We start from the raw sequence: 14,232 nt of genomic DNA on the forward strand, positions 1-14,232 counted from the left end.
CTCTAGGAACCTGGGAGGAGTCTGCGCCTCTATGGTTAGTTGCTCCGCCTGCCTTTTTCTCTCCTCCTTACCTTCAACCTGGGCCCGGAGGGGTTGGATTTGCCAGAAATTGTTTGGAAAACTTCAGAAGTATGCATACAAAGAGAGAATCGTATAATGAATCCGATAACCATATCTAACCCTTTCAATAATTATCAGTTGATGGCAATCTTATTAATCTATAACCCCAACCCTCATTCCCCCAACACTTTGCAGTAAATCTCAGACATGGATCTTCCATAAATTTAGCACAGCCGGGGCTAGGGTGAGGCAAGCGAGCACTGCCTTGGGCACAAAATTTACAAGGCTACCAAAAAGCTTACCAATCGAGATAATATTTTAAAGCAATATTTTAAAAATCAAAGTTAATGCAAAAGATCCATAATGAATACAATATCAAAATTCTTAATAATCAGTATTACTGATTTTCCTTTTGTCTCAGGCTCCACTATGACTGGAACAAGGCTAATACTTATGTATCTCAAAAAGATAAGGACTCTTAAAAAACATAATCACAGTATGATCACATCTAAATATAACAAAAATAAGATCAAGCATTCAATTATTGTTCCAATTTTGCCACTTGTTTGATATATCTTATAAATGTGTTGTATAATATAGTTATATAGAGGTATTAAAATTATAATATTCTATATAATATAGACTATATTATAAGAAGCATGTATATAAGATACACATACACATTTTAAAAAACAAGTGATTGGACATATATGTCTCTTCAGTTCCTTGAATCTATAGTTTCTCTCTCTCTCCCCTCCTTTTATTTGTAGAAGAAACTTGAGGTTTCCCAGTCTGGGTTTTGTTTCCCAAGGACTTTTAAGAATGCACACATCAGAAAACCAGTCTCTCACTTCAATGAAGAGAAGGAAAATACTCTTTCCTTCTGCCCTTCTGAGTTCTCGATGTGGGCCCCTATAATGTAACGACAATTAACAACGCACTTTATTTAACATGATTTATGTGACACGGGAGGCCTCACAGGGAATGTCCCAAAGTTAGAGTTGCACATGCTTACACGGAATTGGACAAAGAGCAGTAAAATTAAGAAAATGTGATGAGGCAAGGTGGCAGGGGCTAGGGAGGTAATTGGGTGAAGTGACCAGAAGATAAGGGTGAATTTAACAAGGTTTGTTTGTACGGATTTCCCTCAGCCTCAACTTTCTATCCTTGAGAATCAAAATGTTACTCTTCTCCTGGTAAAAGGAATCGAGATAATTACCAATCGAGATAATATTTTAAAGCAATATTTAAAGACATCTTTCACAGGAGAATTTTATCTCCCACTTTTAAGAATAAGAAGAAAGGCTGGAGTATTTTTCTTGCATCTGCTGCTTTTCAAAAGCGTTTCGCTCAAAATGACCATTGCGCCCCAGGGGCATGTTTCGGGCTGGCATTGTCTGCCACCCTTCACCAGCTTCTTCCTTATTTCTTAATGCCAAAGCCCATAGATCGGCCAACCTACCTCACAAAAGGAGAATCTTCAGCTGGACCACCTGAAGCTAGAGATCGAGCAGAGACTGGAATGGGCAGGGCAGGCCAGAGACCCAGACCCTTTCCCTCACCAGCCACACTGGTCATCTGGCTCTACAGTACGGCCTATTCACTTGGTTTCGTGGCCTTTGAGTTGCTGTGCTGATGGAGGGGAAGAATTTCCTCTACCCTTCAAGTTTCTTCCAGCTGGTCTAAGAATTAAGTCACGTGAGACAGATCAACAGGAGGAGAAACCCCAAAGTTTAATTACGTACATACGGGGGCCCAATAATGAACAAAATTAAAAGCTTCCTTCCACAAGGAAATAATGCAAATCAAATGTCAATGATAAACGAGACACATGACTACGATAATGCACCTGAACTAGAAAAAAAGTTAACATGAAAAGTTTTTTAAAAGAACCCAGGACAAAACTTTGTGCGAGCAAACGGGGAAGTCAGATCTGAGATGAAACAACCAGTGATTCTTAGGACAGGTAGAGAAGAACATAAATTGAATTTGGAAGTGAATGTGGTTGAAGGTGAGCAGAATATCACACCCCAAAATATGCCATTTTAACATACCGGTTATTTGTAACTAAAGGTGTTTGAGAAACAATTCATGCATGAACAACACTCTGACCCTCCTTTGTCCTGCCAAAAGCAGGAGCGAAGTCTCCCATGTGAAGGGTCCCCTCCCTGTACCAGAAAGGTAGAGGACATCCTTAGCACTAGAGATAAGGATTCGGGGTCTACAAGATTCTGTTTGAGAAGCCTGTACAAATAAACCTTGTCACTTCTCCACCGTGAATTATCCCAAGTCCAAACCCCTTTGTGCTGTCAGTTCTTCACAAACTGATTGTTTATTTGCCTACACGGTAGGAAAGCTTCCTGCTCTGGTCACATTTTTGAGTTTCCTTTCTTTGTGGGGTTCTCACATGTATAAAATTAAATTTATCTTCCTCCTGTGGATCAGTCTTATCTCAATTTAATTACTAGACCAGCCAAAGAACCTGGATAGGAAGAAGGCAAAAATTTTTCTGATCCTACACGGTGTTATAGGAATAAAATGGACCAGCAGTTTTGGGTTGATCCCAGAGTTGCTACAGTATACTTCAGCTCCAGTCTTTCAGTATCTTACAGTTTAAAATAACAGTTGTAACTAAAATCTTATATAACAGTTATTATGTATCAAGCACTATCTGTGTGTTTTAAATGAGTTAACATATCGAAACATAACAACAAACCTATGAGGTAGATATTATAATCATGCTCATTTTACAGATAAAAAACTGAGTCAGCATTCTAATCAGATAGCTCTACAGAACTTCCTTTTAACGAAGTCACTATGCTGTTTCTCAAAGGCATGTTTGTCATTTTGTCAGTGGATGATCATATTCCAAGGAATCGTCCTATTCAAATAACCAAGTTCACAGCATCTTGAATTGTACCTTAGAATATTAATTGCTCCAATTTTAAATTAATATTAATCTCATCATTAATACCGAATATGAACCGTGGACTTGAAAACTCCTGTCTAGATAAGAAACTCTGAGCATATGTGAGCCATGTACCCTGCACGATTGTCATGAGGAATTCTTTCTGGGAATTTCACTTTAATTACTTAGTAGGTTACTTCCTTTTATTTAGTTTCCCAATAAGGAAAAGAAGTATAATGAGTGTAAACATCCTACAGATTGATGATTCTTTTTTATTCTCTTTCTTTGTTTTTTTCTAAATTTTTTTGTTATTGTTTGTTTTACATTATATAAGTATATATAGGGGCTCATTGCAGAAAATGTGGCTAAGCAAAAAGAAAAAACTAAACATGGTTCATAACTCCACCATCTAAAGGGAATGACTATTTAGCACATTTAATAATGTCCTGAGACATGTGTGAAACATTCTTATTGATTCTTTAGTTTTAAAGTTTTAAAAAACATATATGTCACACTCAAAAAAAAAAAAAAACGCAAAAGTAATACAAAGAACTCCTATATACTCTTCATCCAATTTCAACAATTGGGAACACATTTTCCACGTTTGCCCCTTGTCTTACGTTACCCATTTCCCCCCAAACCACATGAGAGTTAGTCGCAGGATAGTTTTAAAGAGATCATAGTCATGCACACAGTCTTTCGGACTCCAGTCTGTCACTTCATATTTCCTTCACATCTTTTCATGAAGGACAACACAGTGCCATACTGGAGTGAAAGATCGATACACATTTGTCAAAATTGTAATTTTGTTCGATAATTGAGCAGCTTAGGAGTGCCTATTCAAGTCTCTAAATGTGATATGGCTTGAGAAAGAAAGCGCTTTGTTCACATTAGAGAAAATTAAGGATACCATTTCCACTACCTCCTTCCCTGTGTTGGAAAACCCGACACTTTGTATGATGTTGAGAAATTTCTAGATTCAACTCCTGGCTGGCAGGACCAACTCATTTGAAAATAAGCTTTAATTTTTGACTGTGTACAAAGTGGAAAGTGCAATTCGAAATACTCAAGATATACTAAGAGAAAAGTGCAAGGGCAAACAATGGGTAAATGATTATGAATCTTTTGCGGGGAAAAGAAGAAAAAATAATAATAAATACAAATATTTGTATCTATGAAAACCAGTAAGGATAAATGAGAAGTTAAGAACAGAGTTGACCTACAGAAGGTGATGGTGAGAAGTGGGCTAAGGAAGAATACCGCTGAAAGGGAAACGTTTGCATTTATCTTTTTAAAGTTTCTTTCTTCAAAACCATCAATGTATGTATCATTAACGCAAAAACAGAAACCTCAAATAACGTTTCAAGTTATGTAACCCTTTCATGTCAGAATAAGTGTGAGAGTGTAGGAAACCGAGATCTTTGTCAATCCTTACTATTAAAGTTTTGGAAAATTTTTCTCATTTTGTAGTCCTTTCTGTCTTTTAGACTGAACCGGGGAATGCAGAATGACCCACGGTGAGTGGTAGGAAGGGCGATTCCACAACTGGTTTTCAGAGGAAACAAATAATTCAGGTTTTTCTCCTTCCAGAAGAGTTTCGTCACAGGAAAACAAAGCCCTCTGCTCTGTCGCCCCCGCTAGTGTGCGAGAGCGCGGGGGCCGAGACAGGTGCAGGGCACCGGCAAGCTGGGGGCGGGGACTGTGCCCACCTTGGGGGCCAGCACCGCAGCAAAGGAGTTCGGAGACTCGCTCACCCAGCAAAGCCCGCACCCAGAGGGTGTGCAGGCCCGCGGGTACCCTCCACGTGTAGCGCAAAAGCTGGCCCGTACGGGGATCGAACCCGCGACCTTGGCGTTATTAGCACCACGCTCTAACCAACTGAGCTAACCGGCCAGGACACGTACGGGCTCTTTCCCACGGTAAACGGCACTCAAACAGCATTGCTTCCTCGAGGCTAATCTCGGGAAGAAGAGAGGATCGCTCCTATTCCTCGCGTCCTTCCCGTCTGGAGGGGCCGAGGGGGGAGAAGGGACGGGGAAAGCTCCATATTCGGCCTCAAGGGATCGGGCTTCTTCCGGGAAAACCCGAGAAGATTCAGGCCAACGTCAGGGAGCGGGATCCGGGCGCCTCGGCGCTCCCGGGGACCGTCGAGACAGGCCGGCTCCGCCCGGACCCTGGGGACGCCGCACCTCGGACCCCGCGCAGCGCCGCGCCGCGCCGAGTCCGCCCCTCAGTGTCGCCGAGCTGGAGCTGCAGTGTGGCTCCCGGACGCGTGGTGGCGCCCGAGAGCGGGGCTGGGGTCGGCGGGGCTGCTGACCCACCGCGACCCGGAGCGCGACCTGAGCTCCCGAACCCAGCCGGAGGGAAGGGGGAGGCGGGGCGCGTCCTGGGCCCGGGAGCAGCGCCGGGACTGAAACCGGAGGAGGAGCCGAGGCCCCGGTTGGGCGACTCCGGAGGAAGGAGGGAAACCTCGGAGCAGGTACGCCCTTCCCAGCACGGCCTGATGCACCTGCCGGGACGCGCCCACGCGGGAGGGGCCGGCAGGGGGCGCGGGGCGCGGAGTCCTGCCATCCTCCGCTCTCTGCTAGGTCCCGCTTCCCCCTGGCTTCCCACCACGGCGCTTTCTAAGCCAGGGGTACTAATATTTTCAGAAGTTCATCGGTCTGTGCACATTCTCAAAGCCTTCTTTCCCCTCCATTTATAAGTACCTGTGAGCACGTGTATGTATTATATGGGCTTCTCTCGGATATGCACTATAGTATGTAAGGTGTTTAGGACTTGATATGCGCTATTTCTCCCTAGAAATGAGAACCATATTCTTTGACCAGCTAACTTTGCCTTTTATTTCCTAACTTTCCATTTCAAGTATTTGCGTTTAATATCATACATATAAATCATTCTTCTGGCCATTTAGCACTCTTTTGGCAACTTTGTATACCGTTTGAAGCAACTAGCAGGTATCTTCATGTTTTTTGTTGTTATTCTGCGGTGAGAATTCTGAAAGTTTGCAGAGTAGAAGATTAATATTATGATCATTCTTGTTTTCCCGGGGCACTTGCTATGGTAAATGATTTCTGAAAGTCCGGACCCCATTCAGACTTCACTTTGACCTCTAGAGACCAAAGTATGCATCAGTCATTACTTGCCTTTTGTCAAGGGTCGGTTCCCCGGGAAACGCTCTGAGTTCATGGGGAACGCTCTCAGAATCAGTAAATACGGGAGGGTGAGGGAAGTGGGATTGGGGAGAGGCAGAAGCTGAGCTGCGTGTAGTTTAACAGAGGCCTCAAGCTGATGTCTCAGGGGGATTTGAGCTTGGAATGGCGCTTCAGGAATGTCCTGCGTCGAGGCAGAGGGGAGTGGGGGAAAGATTTGTACTCTAACATCACCCAGTCTTGGATGGGAGCGCCCCTCGGAGGTGGGTGTAACTTTGCGCAAGGTGCCTCTTCTGTGGAGGAAGTTCCCAGAGGCCAACCCAGCCGTGAGTGAACCATGGGCAGTCAACGTCTGTGAGTGGAGAAAGGAGTGCCGGCATTTTGGAGGGCCCTCTGACAGGCGCAAACAAATCCTCACAGCTCTTTCAGAGCCACGTGTCAGACACGTGCTAGTCTTTGACCAGTGACCTCTCCTTTTGCACACTAATAGAGGAGAGAGCAGGTGTGGTTAAGAGAAGAGGATGATTAGCAGAAAGTCAACTCATTGTTCCTTTAGGGTTCAACAGAGGTCTGTGTCCCCAGCAGACCTCAGTGGGTCTAGTGGTGTCCACCTTGAAACAATGATCCAAAAAGAGACAATCATTTCAATCCAGGCCCTCTGTTCATCCTTCCAAGAGAACGTTCTTCTTTGGTTTTGACCGAGACATGTCTGTTCTTTCATTTCTGAAACATCCGGTGAACTAGTTACTAAGTTCATTACAGTTGAGGTGTGTGAAATCATACTGAAATAATATGTAACTTACAGGCCTACCATACCTGGCTCCGTGGCTTAGCTGGTTAAAGCGCCTGTCTAGTAAACAGGAGATCCTGGGTTCGAATCCCAGCGGGGCCTGTGCCTCAGCTCTCTTTCTGGCTTTTGTGATTTAACCTCCCATGTTTTCTCCAGGTGGGTAGGTACCAACTTGAATTTACCTGGGAATACTCACGCCTTTGAGACGCATATCCTATACATCGTAAGAGTAATTTAAAGACCCAGAATATTTGTTCTAGGGGTGACGTATCAGGAAAAGGCAAGGAGCCTCACCTAGCCTAGCTGAGGTTTGCCCCTCTGCCCTGCCATTTGAGATCAAGTGACAGAGATTCAACCGCTGTGAAAACACCCTTTCAGATATTCTTTGTATTACTAAGAAATTACTGATGACTAAGAAAGGATTAATTACTTTCCTGTTGATTTTTGACCATCAGGAAAGGCAAAGGTGTTAGAAGACTAATATTTTATTAAAACTCCTTAAAGTGGATTTGAATCTAATGGACTCCATGAGAGTTGAGTGGTTAACAGTACTAGAAAATAAAAGGTAGTTCCTCTATAAGATAATTTTAATCAAGTCCTGAACGTTCAAAATTGTGTCTTTGCTGAAGAGAGTTCTAACTAAATACCATTTATTTCCTGACATAAGTTATTCTTTATTCAAACCTCCTCCCCTATTAAATGTTCCCTGACTTGGGATCCTCAAACAGACAGCTCTCTTCTGTGCTCTTACAGGAGACATGGTGTTGTTTTAGGTCAGCTGTGCGCTTCTTTCTTCTTCGTGTTCAGGTATTCGTTGCTAAAATTGGGCACTGGAGAGGTTGGTGAATTCATCTGAATGAAATGTCCATTAAAAGGTGAAAGGTAAAGTATGGTGATGATGAAAAGTGTTGGAGAAAGGGAAATGATTGGGAAGTACGTCCAGCTTTCACCAGGAAAGCTTAGGTGTGAAATGGATGTGATAATGACCACCCTGTAGATAATTACTTGCACAAATCATTACTCAGCAGACTCAGCTGAGATCTTCTGGATTCATCTGTCCCTGTTCCCTGTTGTCACACGTTCTTCTCTGTGTTGGTATTGTTTAATGCTGAGTCTGTGTCTGCAATTCCACATAAACAGCACATCAAACTTAGGAGTGTCGAACACTCTCAGATGGTTAAGTTTTAAGTTCTTGAGCCTTGTACCTACACCATGATTACACCTGGAAAAAATCTCAAGCACCTTGGCGCTTTCCAGGGCTGATGTCCCCAGCGCTGACCCATTGCAGAATCTCTGGAGTTGATCCTTCATCCTTTAGAATTTCTTCATCAACTCTAAGCATCTTGGCGGCCTGCCTGGAGCTGATCTCCCCAAATAGGCACATCCAAAACAGATCTCGCCCAAGCTTGAAACTCATTATTTCCATCTGCACTTAGATTTCACGTAGGCGCTATTAGCACAATGCGCCCTAAACTCAAGTGACATCAATCCCATTGGAAACCTGTGGTTAAAATTAACCTCAATTCCTCCCACTGCCTTTCCCACCATGAAGTCACCACAAAGTCTTGTTGATTGTGCCTTCAACGTGCGTAAGATGTCCTTGCCATCTGTCCTTCTAGTGGTCCCTCTCTGGGTCTTCAACATCTCTTAGCTGTCCCTGTCTTCCAGATTGGCCATCGAAAGCCATTCTCGACACACCAAAGTCTCTGTCTTAAAATACAAGACATCACTTCCTTCTTAAAATTTCCCAATTTTAACCCTCTCTTCTTTTTCTAATAGATGCATGTAAACCTGTATATTTTCCACTAAGTATTGTTCTAGTAGCTTTTAGTTAGAATTACCTTCTGGTTTCCATTATACTTTGACTTTGACCTGTGGCTTATATAGAAGTGTCATGCTGAAGTTTCCCTATATCTGGGCATTTTCTACTTTTTTGTTACTGACTTCCTGTTTAATTCTGTTGTCAGAAAATATCTGAAGGTTTATTTTAGTCCTTTAAAAATTTGGGGGACTTGTTCGATGGCCCTGTTTTGGTGAATTTTTCAGGTGCACCTGAAAATAATGTGTATTCTGCAAGAGTTAGGCATAGTATCTTAGAAGTGCTAATTAGGTTAAATTGCTAAGTTACTAGCCATGGCCTAAATCTTCTATATCCTACTTATTCCCCCTTTTCTTTCAGCTTCTCACCAGCTACTCCAAGGGGTCTTTTAAATCACCAACCATAGTCGTGGTTGTTCTATTTCTTATTTTAATTTTCTCAGTTTCGCTTCATCCAAGAATTAATAAGTGTCCTTGGTGAATTGATCATTGAATTGTTGTTGAACGTTTCTCTTTAACCTTGGTCTTGCTTTTTACCTTCAGGTCTACTCTGGCTGATATTGATATGGCCACACCAGCTTTCTAATGCCTAGTGATTTCAAGGGAAGCTTTCCTCGTCACTCTACCTTCAACCTGTCATCATTAGTCATCTTGCGCGTCTCTTGTAAGCAGGGAACAGTTGGCTCCGGTTTTTCTTATTTTGCTATTCTGCCAGCCGATCTCTGCCACTTAATTACGTGTTTATCCCACTCACACGATATGAAGTTATTTATATTTGGATTTAAGTCCATCGTCAAGTTATTTTTTTGTCCATTTGTCCCCCCTTTTTATGTTCCTCTTTTTCTGTGTTTCTTTGAATGAATAGTTATTATTCCATTTAACCTTTGTTTAACCTAAAATGTATTATCTTTTCTCTCCACCTCCTTTTTAAGATTTTTTAAATCTTTGGTTTCCAAGCATTTCAATATAATTTAGGTGGTTATGATTTCCCTTATGATTATCCTGGCTGTCATTTGCTGGGCTTCTTGAATCAATGAGGTGATGTGACTTTTATTTTTTCATTGAGCTGTATCCTTAAGATTCGTGCATTTTAATAGTGTAAAGTACACCTTGATTTTTTTTTTTTTTTTTAAGGAAATCTTCACTGATGACGTCTACACTCCAAGAATTAAAGCTTAGGCTCCAACCTGTCTCATCACATTCAGATTAAATTATACCTTCCCCTCTGTGGAAGGCACACACCTCATCGTCTCTGGTCTGGCCCACATATTCCCATGTAATCTCATTTCTTTCCATGCCCTCCTTCAAATCCTTGGATATCCACCCACCTGCCTCCTGACCACCCCCCCCGCCACGCCTCCATCCCCGCCCACCCACCATTCCCCGCCTCCCAAGATCACGCCCACTCCACTCAGTTCCCAATGACAAGACCCCCCTTTCTGATGTCTCTGCATCATGCTTCATAGTCTTTTCATCTATGAAGTCTCAGATCAAGGGTCATTTTCTGTAGAAAGCCTTCATGGGCACTGGGGTAGTTTCCAATTTTTTTGGCTAAACAGGCTTCTCTGAACATTATGGTAGATACCTTTGGTGAACGCATTTCTCCTGGGAATCTTTAATCCTTTAATCTTTTCCCTTTAATCTTGTAAAGGGAAAATTCCCCTACGAAAAAGACCTGGGGGCATCAAGAAATATTTACTTTTACCAGGTTCTCCCATCACGGGGTTTCCGTAGTGTAGTGGTTATCACGTTCGCCTAACACGCGAAAGGTCCCCGGTTCGAAACCGGGCGGAAACAGCCGCTGGCCTTCGTTTTGCTCCTGAGCCTACATCCTTTTAGACGTGAACCTGCACTCCCTTTCTGGGGTCTCAGACTTAAAAACACACGCGAACATTTGCTACACCCAAATACGTCAGTTTAGTATAAAGATGATCTTGAACTGAGAGCAACTGAGAAAAAGCAAACAGGAAGAGCCCTCTGTCCTCCTGTGTGCCTGAAACAGGACGTAAGTGTCCCTTGGTGAAGGTTCCCCCCCACCCCCCATGTTCTGCCAGAGAGAGAACCACCCCGATGACTGGAGGTAGGAAGTCAGCGCCAAGAGGAGCCTGAGGAGATAAACTGCGAACCAACCCGGTCTTCCATTCTTTCCCCGCTGTTTTCCTTCCCACAACTGTTGCCCCTTGGAGCCCACGCTCCCCTTTTCTTGGTCTACCCGCTTCCCTACAATGTATCACCCTTTGCTAAAATGGCATAAAAGCTTTCCAGTCTAACTGCTTCTTTGGGTTCTCACTTCTTTTACGTGAAGCCTTCACGCCTGTAAAATTAAAATAAAAAAAAAAAACAACATCAACAAACTTTGTAAACCTTTTCTCCGGTTAGTCTGTCTTTTGTCAGTTGCATTCGTAGGCCCCAGCCCCCAGCCTAAGAGAAGAGAGGGAACATTCTTCTTCCTTACATATGGAAATTGTGAACATCGGGGCCTTGGGAATTTGAAGAAAATACACGCATATCCAAAAGGATGTGAAGGAATAAGCATGTAATGGGGAGCCAGGAGTACTCACATTTCAACACACGGTCCCATGGTCCCATGAACTAACTCACATGGTCCCACACAAAATAAATAAGTTACACAGTGTGTTACAGTGGTTATGAGTGACATGGGGGAAAATAAAGCAGAGAATGAGGAGAAGCACTGGAAAGAGGGGAGGTGAAAGTTTCAGGTGTGAGTTTCAGGTGTTATTTGAGGAAACACCTGCAGTAGTTAAGGGGCTGGGACTGGGCAGGGCAAAGCACGGGACAGCGAGGAGCCTGATGCTTACAGCGAAGAACAAGGCTGAGAGCGACTGCAGCCAGGTGAGCAGGGGTGCAGGGTGACACCCGAGGTCTTCAGGGGCCCGGAAACCCAGGTGGGGACTTGGGCGCTTACTCTGATGAAAGGAGGAGACGCCACTGAGTTGTGAGCACAGCTGGGCCACCAAGAGGAGTAGGTTCAGAAAGATCCGCTGGCTGCTCATGGTGGAGTGTTCGGTGAGGGCTGGAAAGGCCGGATGCGGGACCCGTTAGGAGATGCTTGCAGCATATTCCGCGTTAGACGTGCAGGTTCTGTGCACCAGGCTGCTAGCAGCTGGGTGGTGAGAGCGTTTTTGGATCTAGATGCTTCTCAGGGCAGAGGGAAAGAGAATTCCCGCACCTGTGTGGAATGAAAGAATAATTGAAGTCAAGCGTGTTGCCAAGATTTTTGCCTAAATATCTGAAAAGTTGAAAGAGCCATGAAGTTGAAGAAGGTTTTGAGGGGACCCTCTGGCATCAGCCACCCCTATCTCTTCTGCCACGCCACCAGGTCAATGACAGACCCTTGTCTTCAGTCCAGCGAGTGAGGCCTTCTCCATGGGGGCTGTGATGGCCGAGTGGTTAAGGCGTTGGACTCGAAATCCAATGGGGTCTCCCCGCGCAGGTTCAAATCCTGCTCACAGCGTTGCAGCTTTTTGGTGAGGGTCCCAACTGGCCCCCTCCCTTCAGCCACGGTCCCAAATTATAACCCTGAATGTTTGAGGCGCCTGGGCCACCAGCCCGGTGTGACTTCCACCCTCCCCTTCCCTGGTCTGGGCGCCTGAGAACCTCCAGATTTCCACGTCTCCACCGTCCATGCCGAGATCCGGCCTTGGAGAGCTCAAAAACACCAGCTGCCTGATCGTGAGGCTGTGAAATCTGACGAACGCCTGCTCACGCTGGCGACTATTCTGCCTCCCTCGAAGAGCCAAGTACAATTTAAGCCAATTTTGTGTTTGTTAGTAAATGAGTTCCTGGTTTCCAAGTTTCTCCGTCAAGTGCGAATCTTAAAATGTATACTTCCACTGAATTCTCGCCTCCTTATTGCATCTGGTGTTTCTTGCAGTCTGTGGGCGACGTCTGCGGGCGGGGCGGTGAGGAGGAGCCCCAAAGCCAGGCACCAGTATAAGCTGGAGTGAAGACAGAGTCCAGAGGGAACGTGAACCCTGCGTCCGTGGAGATTTGTTCAAGCAAAAGCCAAACCAAAACGAAGCAAAGCAAACAGCCCCGAGGCGCCAAACAAGTGTCCCGTGGGGACAGTCAGAGAAGCGCAGGTCGCCCTCTGTCTTCAATGAAAACATTTTATGTAAATGTGTTCTGCAAGCAAGTCATAAAATCAATTATGCTTTCCCAGAATTGGTACAGATTTTGTTCCTAGTCAACCACTTCCTCGGCTGGTGTGAATTGTGTAAAGTAACGAAAATACTGACACTGAGGCCACCTGAGCAAGCGCGGGCCAGTGGCGCAATGGATAACGCGTCTGACTACGGATCAGAAGATTCTAGGTTCGACTCCTGGCTGGCTCGTCGGGCTCACTTTTTTCTCTTCATGCTTTCTAGGTACCTATAAAAAAAAAAGAAAAAGAAAAAAGAAAGATTGGAACAATCCTCAAAGTCCTCCGAACACATTTTCCTGGAACATGATCCTTCGCCCTCGCGATGCTGTGCCACATCGGCTGTGGGTTGAGTCTGAAAGAGACGCGTCAGAAGCATCGAAGGAACGATCCTCTAAGCTTTTTCTTCCTTCATCTCTTGAACTTGAGACAGGAGATTGGCCCAAAAAGACCGTTAGAAGGAAGGTTTTAAAATCAAAGAAGCTCTAAAAAATAAAAGCTGTTCTTCCAGTATCTTCTCCACCCACATTTTTCCCGGTGGGAAAGGTCCTCACCCCAGAGGTCTCTCCTGCGAGCTGCTTCCTCCCACGGCTACCAGCCAAGAAAGGGAACCCCTCCTGGGGAACCCCTCAAGGAAGGTTGGGCTGTGGGGACACGGGTGCGAGCGGCTCTTTGCCTCAGTGGGGCCCCTTAGAGCTTGGCCCTGACGGCCGGCCGCAGTCGCCACCCCTCCCCGACATGTCCCCACGTGCCCGGCCAGGCCATCGTGGGGACAGACGCCCCCGCCCCCGAGGGACGAAGAGCCGACAGGAATCCCTTCTTTTACAAAAGTAAACTGCGGGAGAAGATGAGGAAGACCTGGGAGGTGGCAGCTCCGGGGGTGGGGTGGGGTGGGGTGTGGAGGGGGCTCTCAACAGACCTGCCTCCTCCCTGTGCGTCGGGGCCCAGCATAGAGGCTGGGGGGGAATCACTGCCAAGTGGGGGAAATTCTTCAAACCAGCCCAGAAGATCATCCTCATACGTGGACCGATTTCCCAATGTGTAGCCTGTCTCCTCGCTCGGCGTGGCAGGTGAATTGCGGTCAGCGCATGCGCCTTGGCGGGCGGGGACGGAACCGAAGAAAGCGGGTGCAGCCTCGCCGGGGGGGCCCGCAGGTGCAGGGGCGGAGACCCGACCGGAGCGAAGCCCGTGTGTCGCTGCCCCAGCCAACCGAGTCACCGCCAACCTCCGCCTGCCTCCTTTTCTCTCTAGCAGCTTCTCTCACGCGCCCGGATAATACCGTCTCCTGGAGTTTCACCGAAAACCGAGCAGGCACATTGCTACAACTGTCCTTGACGCCCCC

General features: G+C 45.4%; 5 non-coding genes across 5 annotated transcripts; 4 read left to right on the forward strand and 1 right to left on the reverse strand.

Annotated features, from left to right (window-relative positions):
• Positions 1-4,787: 4,787 nt before the first annotated feature.
• On the reverse strand, positions 4,788-4,861 carry TRNAI-AAU. The gene has a single exon. It is a non-coding gene; the product is annotated as a tRNA-Ile (tRNA).
• A 2,077-nt stretch (positions 4,862-6,938) lies between these two features.
• TRNAT-AGU lies at positions 6,939-7,012 on the forward strand. The gene has a single exon. It is a non-coding gene; the product is annotated as a tRNA-Thr (tRNA).
• A 3,440-nt stretch (positions 7,013-10,452) lies between these two features.
• Positions 10,453-10,525, forward strand: TRNAV-AAC. Its single transcript has one exon. It is a non-coding gene; the product is annotated as a tRNA-Val (tRNA).
• Positions 10,526-12,121: 1,596 nt separating this feature from the next.
• On the forward strand, positions 12,122-12,203 carry TRNAS-CGA. The gene has a single exon. It is a non-coding gene; the product is annotated as a tRNA-Ser (tRNA).
• Positions 12,204-13,010: 807 nt separating this feature from the next.
• On the forward strand, positions 13,011-13,083 carry TRNAR-ACG. Its single transcript has one exon. It is a non-coding gene; the product is annotated as a tRNA-Arg (tRNA).
• Positions 13,084-14,232: the final 1,149 nt, after the last annotated feature.

Source organism: Panthera leo, chromosome B2 (genome assembly GCF_018350215.1).
Source record: "Panthera leo isolate Ple1 chromosome B2, P.leo_Ple1_pat1.1, whole genome shotgun sequence".
Taxonomy (NCBI): domain Eukaryota; kingdom Metazoa; phylum Chordata; class Mammalia; order Carnivora; family Felidae; genus Panthera; species Panthera leo.